Source organism: Camarhynchus parvulus, chromosome 2 (genome assembly GCF_901933205.1).
Source record: "Camarhynchus parvulus chromosome 2, STF_HiC, whole genome shotgun sequence".
Taxonomy (NCBI): domain Eukaryota; kingdom Metazoa; phylum Chordata; class Aves; order Passeriformes; family Thraupidae; genus Camarhynchus; species Camarhynchus parvulus.
Genome location: NC_044572.1, coordinates 134696969 through 134706975, shown reverse-complemented (window position 1 = coordinate 134706975; position 10007 = coordinate 134696969).

Sequence of the window (10007 nt, the reverse complement as noted above, 5' to 3'; positions counted from 1 at the left end):
AAACACATTCTGTTCACATGAAGGCTTTAAATTGGGTAATACTCCCCTTAAATCAATTGTCAATAAACATAATTTCTGGAACAGTATTAGCAATATTTTCAATGCTACATACATTATGAGTGGTAATATGCAGCTTTCCATATATTAGTTTTCATTTAGATTTTTCAATGACAACTTGAACAGCTATGAATTGAGACACAAGTTAAACTGACACAGTTCACAGTAAAATGATATGTTTGGCTATGTAGAGTTCCCCTATGTGCAAATAATTAAGGCACAAACTGAGAGTATGGTAGGACTGGATTCACAATATTTTCTCTCTGTTAAATTCCTATTATCCAAATGAACTGTCTCAGACATCATATTGTACTGTATTTGGAAGGTATTTCATTATTTTCTTCACTTGAGGCTGCTTTAATTTAAATATTTATTTTAAATATTCATCAATCTAGTGAAAGAGAATGTAAATGGTGCTAATATCATACTTTTTTTTTCTAAGACTTAATTTTTGAGTTTTTCCCCTACTTCAAAAACTTGAATAGGAGGTTTTAGATGGCTGTTCTACATCTGCCATCTGACAGGTACTTATCAGAGGCAACTTTCTGATATGTGTACAGAATTTTTAACTGGAATAGCAGATCTCTGGGTAAGGCCATAGGGAGGTGAGCTATATCAGCACACACCATCCAGACTACACATAGCATATGGAAACATAGGGCTTATTATGAATGCATGACACAGTCATTCTGCCATTAGTAGGTCTGATGCTTCTCAAAAGTGCCAGATGTCCAACACATTCCCAAAGGACTGCACACATGCACAGCCCTGTTGCAAAAAGTATGTTTTCCTAGTTCAGTATTTCCTTAAGTATTTCCTTCAATGCACTTGCCTTAAAATCTGTTTCATCTTTTAAACAGAGAAAGTATTTGGCAGTATCTGCTGCAATGCAAGTTTAAGTACTTCATACAAAATGGATCAGTGTCAGCAGGAAAATCTGTGAAAACCACCTATCTAGAAATCGAGGGGATTCATGACAAGTTTAATATTCATGCAAGCATAGTAAAGAACTGTATCTAGGACTTCCACAGCCTAGGATATTTATCTACATATTTAACTTATATAAAAGGCTCATTAACTGTGCCATTCTTTTTAATCATGAAAAGATATTACAAAGGAAATTATCTGGTGCATTGACACAGAATCTGTAACTAACTTGTGATTTACTAAACACACCTTTTTTCCTAGTATATAATCCAAAAATAGTTTATAGATGTATATAACAGTGACTTTTTGGCAGGAAATTATACTCATTGGAAGTCTGAGAGATATATACCAAATTTCTTTTAATTAATTAAAAAATCTTCCTCAATATCAGGGAAACCCTGTGGTTGTTCTGTAATAAAATGCTGGAGCCTGGAGCTGCCTTTTCTATATACTGTTGCTTCATAGGTAGCCTGTAGATGGCAAGTACAGATTTGCCTCAGCAAAAATTCATACTTTATTGCACTTACACATGCAATACATGTGTCCTAAAAAGTGTGCTCCATTAGTATCTTAGACTCTCCTTGGGTTCTAATGCAGGTGGCAAGCCAGGCCAGTCTTCTGTGTGTTTCAGAGCTTGTCATACTCTGTAGACGTTGAGAACCTGGGCACAGTGCTATTCTGCAAGATCACGATTAATATATTCTTTAACTCACAAACAGAAGAGGAAGAAATATTTTGAAGATTTCAAAATACTACTGTGTAGGGAGAATGGTAAGGGGGCACAGTATTCCCCAATGAGTTGCAGCTGGGGCCAATTAAGAACAAGTGGCATAAACACCTGTAAGCAATTAAGTACAAGGACCAGAAAAGGGTGGAGTCAGCCAAGGAGTCAGAGTAAGAGTCAGAAGCCTGCAAGAAGCAGAAGGAAGACTGTAAGAGCCAGATGAAGACTGCAAGAAGAGCTGCATGGCTGGTGTAAAGACTGCAGGAGGAGATGAAGAATCCCAGGACCCCAGGAGAGGGTGAGGACCAGGAGAGTCCCAGAGATGGCTGCTGCGAGGACCAGGCGAGTCCCAGAGATGGCTGCTGCGAGGACCAGGAGAGTCCCAGAGAAGGCTGCAGCGAGGACCAGGAGAGTCCCAGGAGAAGATGGTGAGTTCCCCTGGAGGGGATGAATAATCCCAGAAGAAGACTGACCCCAGGAGGGTAGACCCCAGGAGAGGGTTGGAGAAGCTTTGGACGTGCCAGGGCTCTGTGGCAGTCTGGCAGCAATATCCTTCATTGGATCGCTGCTGAATTAGCTGCAGATGATCCTGGCTGGATGCTTTGGGAAAAGCCCCTGGAGGGGATGGACTCTGTTGTTGTAATGCTCACTGTAATATATAAGTGTGGTTGTAATATTTACTGTAATGTATAAGTATTAGTGTAAAGTGTTTAGGGTAACTGTGACCCACTGGGATGGAGTGGGGGAGGCGGCGTTGGTGAAGCTGAGAGTGGCAGGTGGAAGCCACAAAGAGGTCTAGACCTGATTAGCTCAATCAAGACACCTGGGAATAGGTGAGCCACCAACCAGTAATAATTATGGGACATTTGAGAGATTTGGTTTGGGACATTTAAGGTATTTACTTTGAGTTATGACCGCCTCGACAAGTAGAGATAGATGCTGTAGTAATGTAACTGGTACAATGTATTACTGTAATGCATAAGTATAGTTGTATAATATATTACTGTATATGTATAAGTATTGTCATATAGCGTATTACTGTAATATATATGTATTGTTGTAAACGTGTTTAATACAACACTACTGAACCTCAGTTTTGAAAGCCTTGCTTAAATTTCTACATCTTGAAGGATTTCTGCATCTTAACAGAATCTTATGTGTCTATGTAATTTTTTCCTCAGGTAATAAAGTTGTGAAATTAATGGCACTTTCTTACATCACAGATCAGAATAATAGCACAGTAGAGCATACCTATACTCATATTTGAAGAGAACACAAAGCTAGAGAGGTGCAGTAAATTAAACTAAATAATAAATTAAAATTGGTTTCTTGTTTCCTGAAAAAAAATTCAAATATTTCCAATTACAATAATTTTCTATACAGCTGTTCTTACTACAGTTTATATAACTGACAGCTAATTGTATTGATGGACCTTGGCTGAATATAATTACTTCAGCTAAGTAACATTTTGATTGAATGAATCATAATAACATTTCTATTTTACAACACTCTAGCATCAGAAAATCATCAGATTTTTAATTAATACATTTTGTTGCTTCTATTTGCAAATGTTGAATTATATCATAATTGAATTTTATCTCTGCATTTAGTATTATAAAGAATATTGATTATGCAGCAAATTCAGATAACACCTACTTATAAAATACAATTACATACCAATTTCTTTGCAGAGGTTGCACATCCTTCCCTAGGACAACAAATGCTCCCACTCTCATGCTACATAAACCAGACAAATAAGATATGAAACACTGGATTTTACATGGCTTTAGGACAAAAGATCCTGAGATACTTGAAAGTTGAAGGCAGAAACGTACAACCATATTGTAGCAGATCATTTTGACAGTTCAAACACAACAGACACATTAAAGTTTTTTCAGGCCCTTGAACCAAAATGAAGAGGAGTACAGTGGTCTGTAGGCATCCATTTGCTAATCACACACATGAAGGACAAAAATAAGGATGGATCACAAAACTGAGATTGAACTTCTGTCCTTAAACTGAGCTTTGGGCTGCAGATGGAGTATGTTGTCCTTTGAGAATACAGGACTCCTTCTGTTCCTTAACCATAGGCTTCACATGTGATGCCTGAGGGTGTCTCCCATGCCTCCAGCTGCGGTGGGAGACAGCTTAGTGTCTCCCAGTTGCCAGCACTGGGCAGTGGACTTGAATGAACTTGAGCATCAAAAATGACTTGGGAGTTTGTGGGCGACTGAGTCAAGTTTTATCAGTTAGCAGAAGTTTGTCAATATATGTACAGTAAATTTTCCAGGAACTGGTTCATGGGGGTTCTGGGTTCTAGTATTTTTTCCTTGATTTGATTATGTTCTGCACTATACTCAGCTCAAGAATCTGGACCTCTACTGAAGGATTGAAGAGCACATAGAAGATTTTTGTTTCAGTTAGTAGTTCCTTATGCCCTCACAACTGCCTGGAAGAGGGAGGAGGTCAGTTGGGCATCTGTGATGCTGTTTTCAAGTCAGTCAAACACGTCCAAATTTTATGTGTTATCAAAATCAGTAGATCTTCATTGCTGACACTGAAGTTCTGAAAATTTATGGTTTTTTTTTTAAATTTATTTCAGAGAATAAAAAGTCTGCATTGCATAGCTTTAAATGAAAATTTTGCCTCCTCTCTATTCCTTAGCAAGGAGGTAACAAAGAAGAGATTGGTCATGCTGTCAGAAAACCTGCATTTCGTACATAGAGCAATCCTGAGCACAGCTGAAGTCCACCACATTTGTCTTGCCATTTTTTTTTCCCTTGCTCTCCAGCTCCAGGGAAATACTGTCAAGTTCACAAGAGTTAAATGGCCACCAAACCATAATGTGGCTTATCAATCTCAGTGACAGCACTGCAAGGGATCAAGAATGTTTCATGCTTAGTGCCACAATGTCTTCAAAATCAATGTGCATGTCTGAAGAGACAGATTTAAAGTCAAGTAAGGAGAGAACTGAAATTCTTTTATGGATGTACAGGAAGCATATACACATTATAGGATTTTCTTCCATTACATTTCATTAGAATAATATAATTCCAAATAAATATTTCAGAATGAGAGATTTTAAATTATTTTTTTACACTGTCACAGATACTTTAAGGCAGGTTCACATTCTTTTTGCTTGGCTTTGGATTAATTGCTATGCAACTTTCAAAACCAAGGTTATGCTATAAAAAAGAGCAAAATAACCACAAATATCTTTAATAGGCACATATCTGTTAAAAGTCAATACACAATTTAAATGATTTTATTTTATTTAAGATTAATTTTTTCTTTCATTACAATTTTTATTTTTTGTTTATTTTCATAAATATATTTAATTTATGTCTACATATATACACACACATATATATACACATAAATATGTATGCAAGTATTCTACTTTCACAGAATCACAGAATGCGTCAGGTTGGAAAGGACCACAGTGGTTGTCTGTTTCAACTTCCCTGCTCAAGAAGCGCCATCCAAGAGCACGTGGCACAGGATTGCATCCAGAGGGTTCCTGAATATTTCCAGTGAGGGAGACTCTAAATCTTCTCTGGGCAATCTGTTCCAGTGCACGGTCACTGCACATTAAAATTCTTCCTCATGTTCAGGTGGAACTTCCTGTGCATCCCACAGGATGCACAGGAAGTTCCACCTGAAGCATGACCACTTGCATCTCACAGGAAGTGGGCAGTTTCTGCCCATTTCCTCTTGTCCTCTTGCTTGGCACCACTGAGAAGAGCCTGGATCCATCCTCTGACACTCTCCCTTCAGATATTTATAGACATTGATGAGATCCCCTCTCCAAAGTCTCAAGACTGAACAGAATCCTTCATAAGAGAGATTCTCCAGACCCTTGGCCAGCTTAGTAGTTCTCTGCTGGACCTGGTCCAGGAGCTCAGAACTGGGCACAGGACTCCAGATGTGCCACACCGTGGCTGAGTAGCAGGACAGGATCACTTACCTCAACCTGCTTTGACCTTCTTGGCCACACAGGCACACTGTTGTCTCATGGATGGTTTGTTTTCCACCAGGACCCCCAGATCCTTGTCCACAGAGCTGCTTCCCAGCAGGTCAGCCCCCAGCCTGTACTGGCCCATGTGTCAGCTGGGGTTATTCCTCCCCAGATGCAGGACCCTGAATTTGCTTTTGTTGATTTTCAGTCAGTTTTTCTCTGTGATCTCTCTGGCCTATCAAGGTACCTCAGAAGGGCTACACAGTATTGGCCACTCCTCCCAGCTTTGTGTCATCAGTGAACTTGCTGAATAGGCATGTGCCCCTTCATCCAAGACATTGATGAGTCATTTCCATTGCAAATTAGGAATTCACTTGCTAGCTTGAAGTGAAATGCAGGTTAGCTTCAGCTGATGGAAATCTGCAAGGTAAGCTTCTTGTAATTCAGGAAAGATTAAAAATATTTGCAACAGCAGATGAATGAGTGTAGTGTTAACAAACTTATTTAAAATTAAAGATTTATGCTTGGAGACTATAACTGATTTTCTTTTACATGAAGACAGTATATAGGTTGTACTTTTTAAGCCTATGATAGTTTGAAAAACGGGTTTGATTGCTTTTATAACAATATAGTACATTTTATTCTTAGCTTCACAACATCTCAGTTTATAAAACTGAAAGAAAATGTTTGTTCTTCCACAAGCAGTCTTTTGTTCTTTGGCTAAGTGTTACAAAAAATATTGCTTATGTTTTCACCCAGTTCAAGAGAAACCAATTCATAGCAAAACAAGTAATTCCATAGATTATATGATATGGAATGATAAATCTTAGAATGATAGAATCATAGAATATCCTGAGCTGAGAGAAACCCATAACTATAATCAAGTCCAAATCTCTGCTTCTCACAAGACTATCTAAAACTAAACCACGTGACTAAGAGCGTCATGCAGATGCTCTTCAAATGCTGAATTTCTTGTTTGGCATCTGATCCTCTAAACATTTCAGGTTTGGTCAAATATCCTGGATTATCTGCTCCTGCCTTCATTTTGCTCTGCTTAAAACTTCCTGAAGACTTAAAAATGAAGCTTTAATATGTATTTTCTATATGAACTGTCCATAATGCATGAAGTATTAGGCAATTAAATTAGGCAATTAAATGAAGTCATTAGGCAATTAAATGAGCCAATACATATGATGGTTGTATGGAATTTTCTTTGTACAAGTAAGTAGCTGTAGTAATCAAGGTCTCCGAGAGACTATGTGCTGCTGTACGCATGCAAATTCACTCATGCGTCTGATCTGTGTGGGCAGAGGAGTGTTGTTTGGCTAAAGATATCCAGGAATACGTTCTGCCTTTGGACCTAATCTGCTGTATTTAAATGTAGAAAGGGGGATTTCTCCACTGCCTTTCTTTTGCCACATCTTTTTGCAAACTCTTGAGACTGCTCTTTTCACAAGTGCTTTTACCATGAGTTGAATGCAGGGAAGCAAACAAGAAAGCCAAGGAGGTGGGGAAATGAGCCACCCAGCATCTGCCAGAGATTCACATTTAGTTTACATAAGGCATGATGAGAAACCACAAAAATGAATGAAACAGAAAGAAATTCCAACACAGCCATCACAGGAAAAACAAAGAAATATAACTGGTACAGTGAGAATATATCCCAAGAACATGAATATCAGAAAAAGTCTGGAGAAACGGCTCTTGGAAGTGAGAGCTTTTTGAAATCACTTTTATTATATGCAGACAAATTGTTTTGTGGTTCATTTCTCCAGAGCATAGTTAACCTGGATTTTGCATTTTCCTTTACAACTAGTCAGCTGCATCAAAGGAAAACATAACCGATTATCACTTTTTTTACTTAGCTGAAACAAATATGTAACCAAAACTCCTGAGGATCTAAAAACTTAACTGCTTTCTTTAACATATGCTAAAGTTGTTGTTAGTGAGATGAATGAATTTAGATTATATACACTATATTTTTCACATATTTTGACTCAACATCTCACATTAAATTTTTTAAAACACCAATCTTATCCATTATCTTCTTTTTCCTTTTTGTTGTTTTTGTTTGTTTGCATGTTGTTTTGTGTTTTTCTGGTTTTGTTTGATTCTTGGTGAAGCTTAGATAAAATCATAAATTCTATAGAATCATAGGATGTTAAGGGGTTGAAACACACTTTAAATATCATCTTGTCCCAAACCTCCCTGCCATGGGCAGGAACACTTCCCAGTAGACCAGGTTGCTCAAGGTTTAATTCAACCTGACTCTGAACATTTCCAGGGTTGGGGCATTCACACCTTTCTGCATCCACATCACACCTAGTTCGACACTAGCAACCCGTTAATGTTGAACCCTCTTTCTGTTATCTAAACTAAATTTCCTCTCTTTAAATTTTTACTCCTAGCTCCTTGTCCTATCACTACAATTCTAACAAAGAGTCCCTCTCAGGCTCCCGTGTAGGCCCCCCTTCAGATCCTGGAAAGCTGCTTTGTGGTCTCCACACAACCTTTTCTTCTCCAGGCTGAGTTCCCCAACTTTCTCAGCCTGTCTTCCTAGGGTAGGTACTCCTGTTGTTTGATCATCTTCATGACCCTCCTCCGGACTTGCTCCAACAGTTCTATGTCATTTTTATGTTGGGGAAACCAGAATTTTAAGCAGTATTCACAGAATGTTCACAGAACGTGCTGAGTTGGAAGCCACCTGCAAGGATCACTGAGTCCAACTCCTAGCCCTGCACACAACTATCCCCAAGACCCACACCATGTGCCCAAGAGCATTGTCCGAATGCATCTTGAATTCTGTCAGGCTGCTGCTGTGACCATTTCCCTGGGGAGCTTGTTCCAGTGCCCAGCCACCCTCTGGATGAAGAACCTTTTTCTAATATCCAACCTAAACCACCCCTGAAACCACCTCAGGCCATTCCCTTGGGTCCTGTCACTGCTTACCACAGAGATCAGTGTCTGCCCCTCCTTGTCCCCTTATGAGAAAGTTGTAGACTGCAAAGAGATCTTTCCTCAGTCTCCTCCAGGCTGAACAGACCAAGTGATCTCAAACACTCCTCATATGGCTTCCTCTCAAGGCCCTTCACCACCTTTGTTTATGTTCTGGTTTGAAAACAAAACCAGTGAGAGACTCCAAGTCAGAAATACAATTGATTAGGAAAATAAAAACCACAATACATGCAATAATACAAAATACAAAAGGAAAAAAAAACACTGACAGAGTCAGAATACAACCTGACACCACTTAGTCAGGGTGCTGGTAGCAGTCTAGTTGGATTGGTGGCTGCAGTCCTCCTGGGGTGGCAGATGTGGTTCTGTTGGAGCAGTGATCCTGTAGAAAGGGTGTAGTCTTCCTCTGAAGATCCAGTGGAAAAGACAGCCGTTCCTCTGGGAATCCAGTGGAAAGACTGCTTGTTGTGTCCCAAAACCCCAGATTATATCCAGGTGGGGATGCTTAGTGCCTCCCCCCTGGGTGGAGCATCTCACAATGGGCTGTTATCTTTCTGTGAGTCATGGGTGGGTCCATTAAACAGAAATGGCTCCTGGAGGGAGTTATCTGTGAGTCATGTGGAAAGGCATTGATGGGCCCGTTAACAGGAGATAAGGAAAAAATGCCCCTCCTGGTTTCAGCAATTCTTGAGGATGAGAATAGAATACATCTTTATATTGTAACCTAGGACAGTTTCCCTCCTTTAGATGTTCTTTAAAAGATTAATTTTTTTCTTATATTTTGGTGCGCAGCACTCAAGGTGAGGCTGCCCCAGTGCAGAGCAGAGCAGGACAATCCCCTCCCTTGCCTAGCTGGCAATGCTGGGCCTGATGCTTCCCAGGGCAACGTTGGCCCTCCTGGCTGCCACGGCACTGCTGATCCATGTTCATCTTGCCATCATCCAGGACCCTCAGGTCCCCTACTGTGGCACTGCTTTCCAGCATCTCATTCTGTCCACAGAACCCAGTCTGTTCATGCATCCTGGGTTGCCCCATCCCAGGTGAAGAATCCAGCACATTCCTTGCTGAATTTCATGTGCTTGGTGATTGCTCAGGTCTCTTAACTTGTCTCTCTACACGACCTCTGCCTTTGAGGGAGCCAGCAGCTTCTCACAGCATTCTATCATCTGCAAACTGGCTCAGTATCCCTTCCAGTCCAGAGTAATTTATGAGGACGTTGAAGAGCACAGAGCCCAAGATGAAGCCCTACAGAACCCCACTACTTACAGGTCACTAGTCTGATGTCACCCCATTCACTGTAACCCTTTTGTGCCTGACATTCAAGCCACCTGCTCACTTATCACATGTTAACCAGCTGTATGCTGGACACTTTGTCCAGATGGAGAC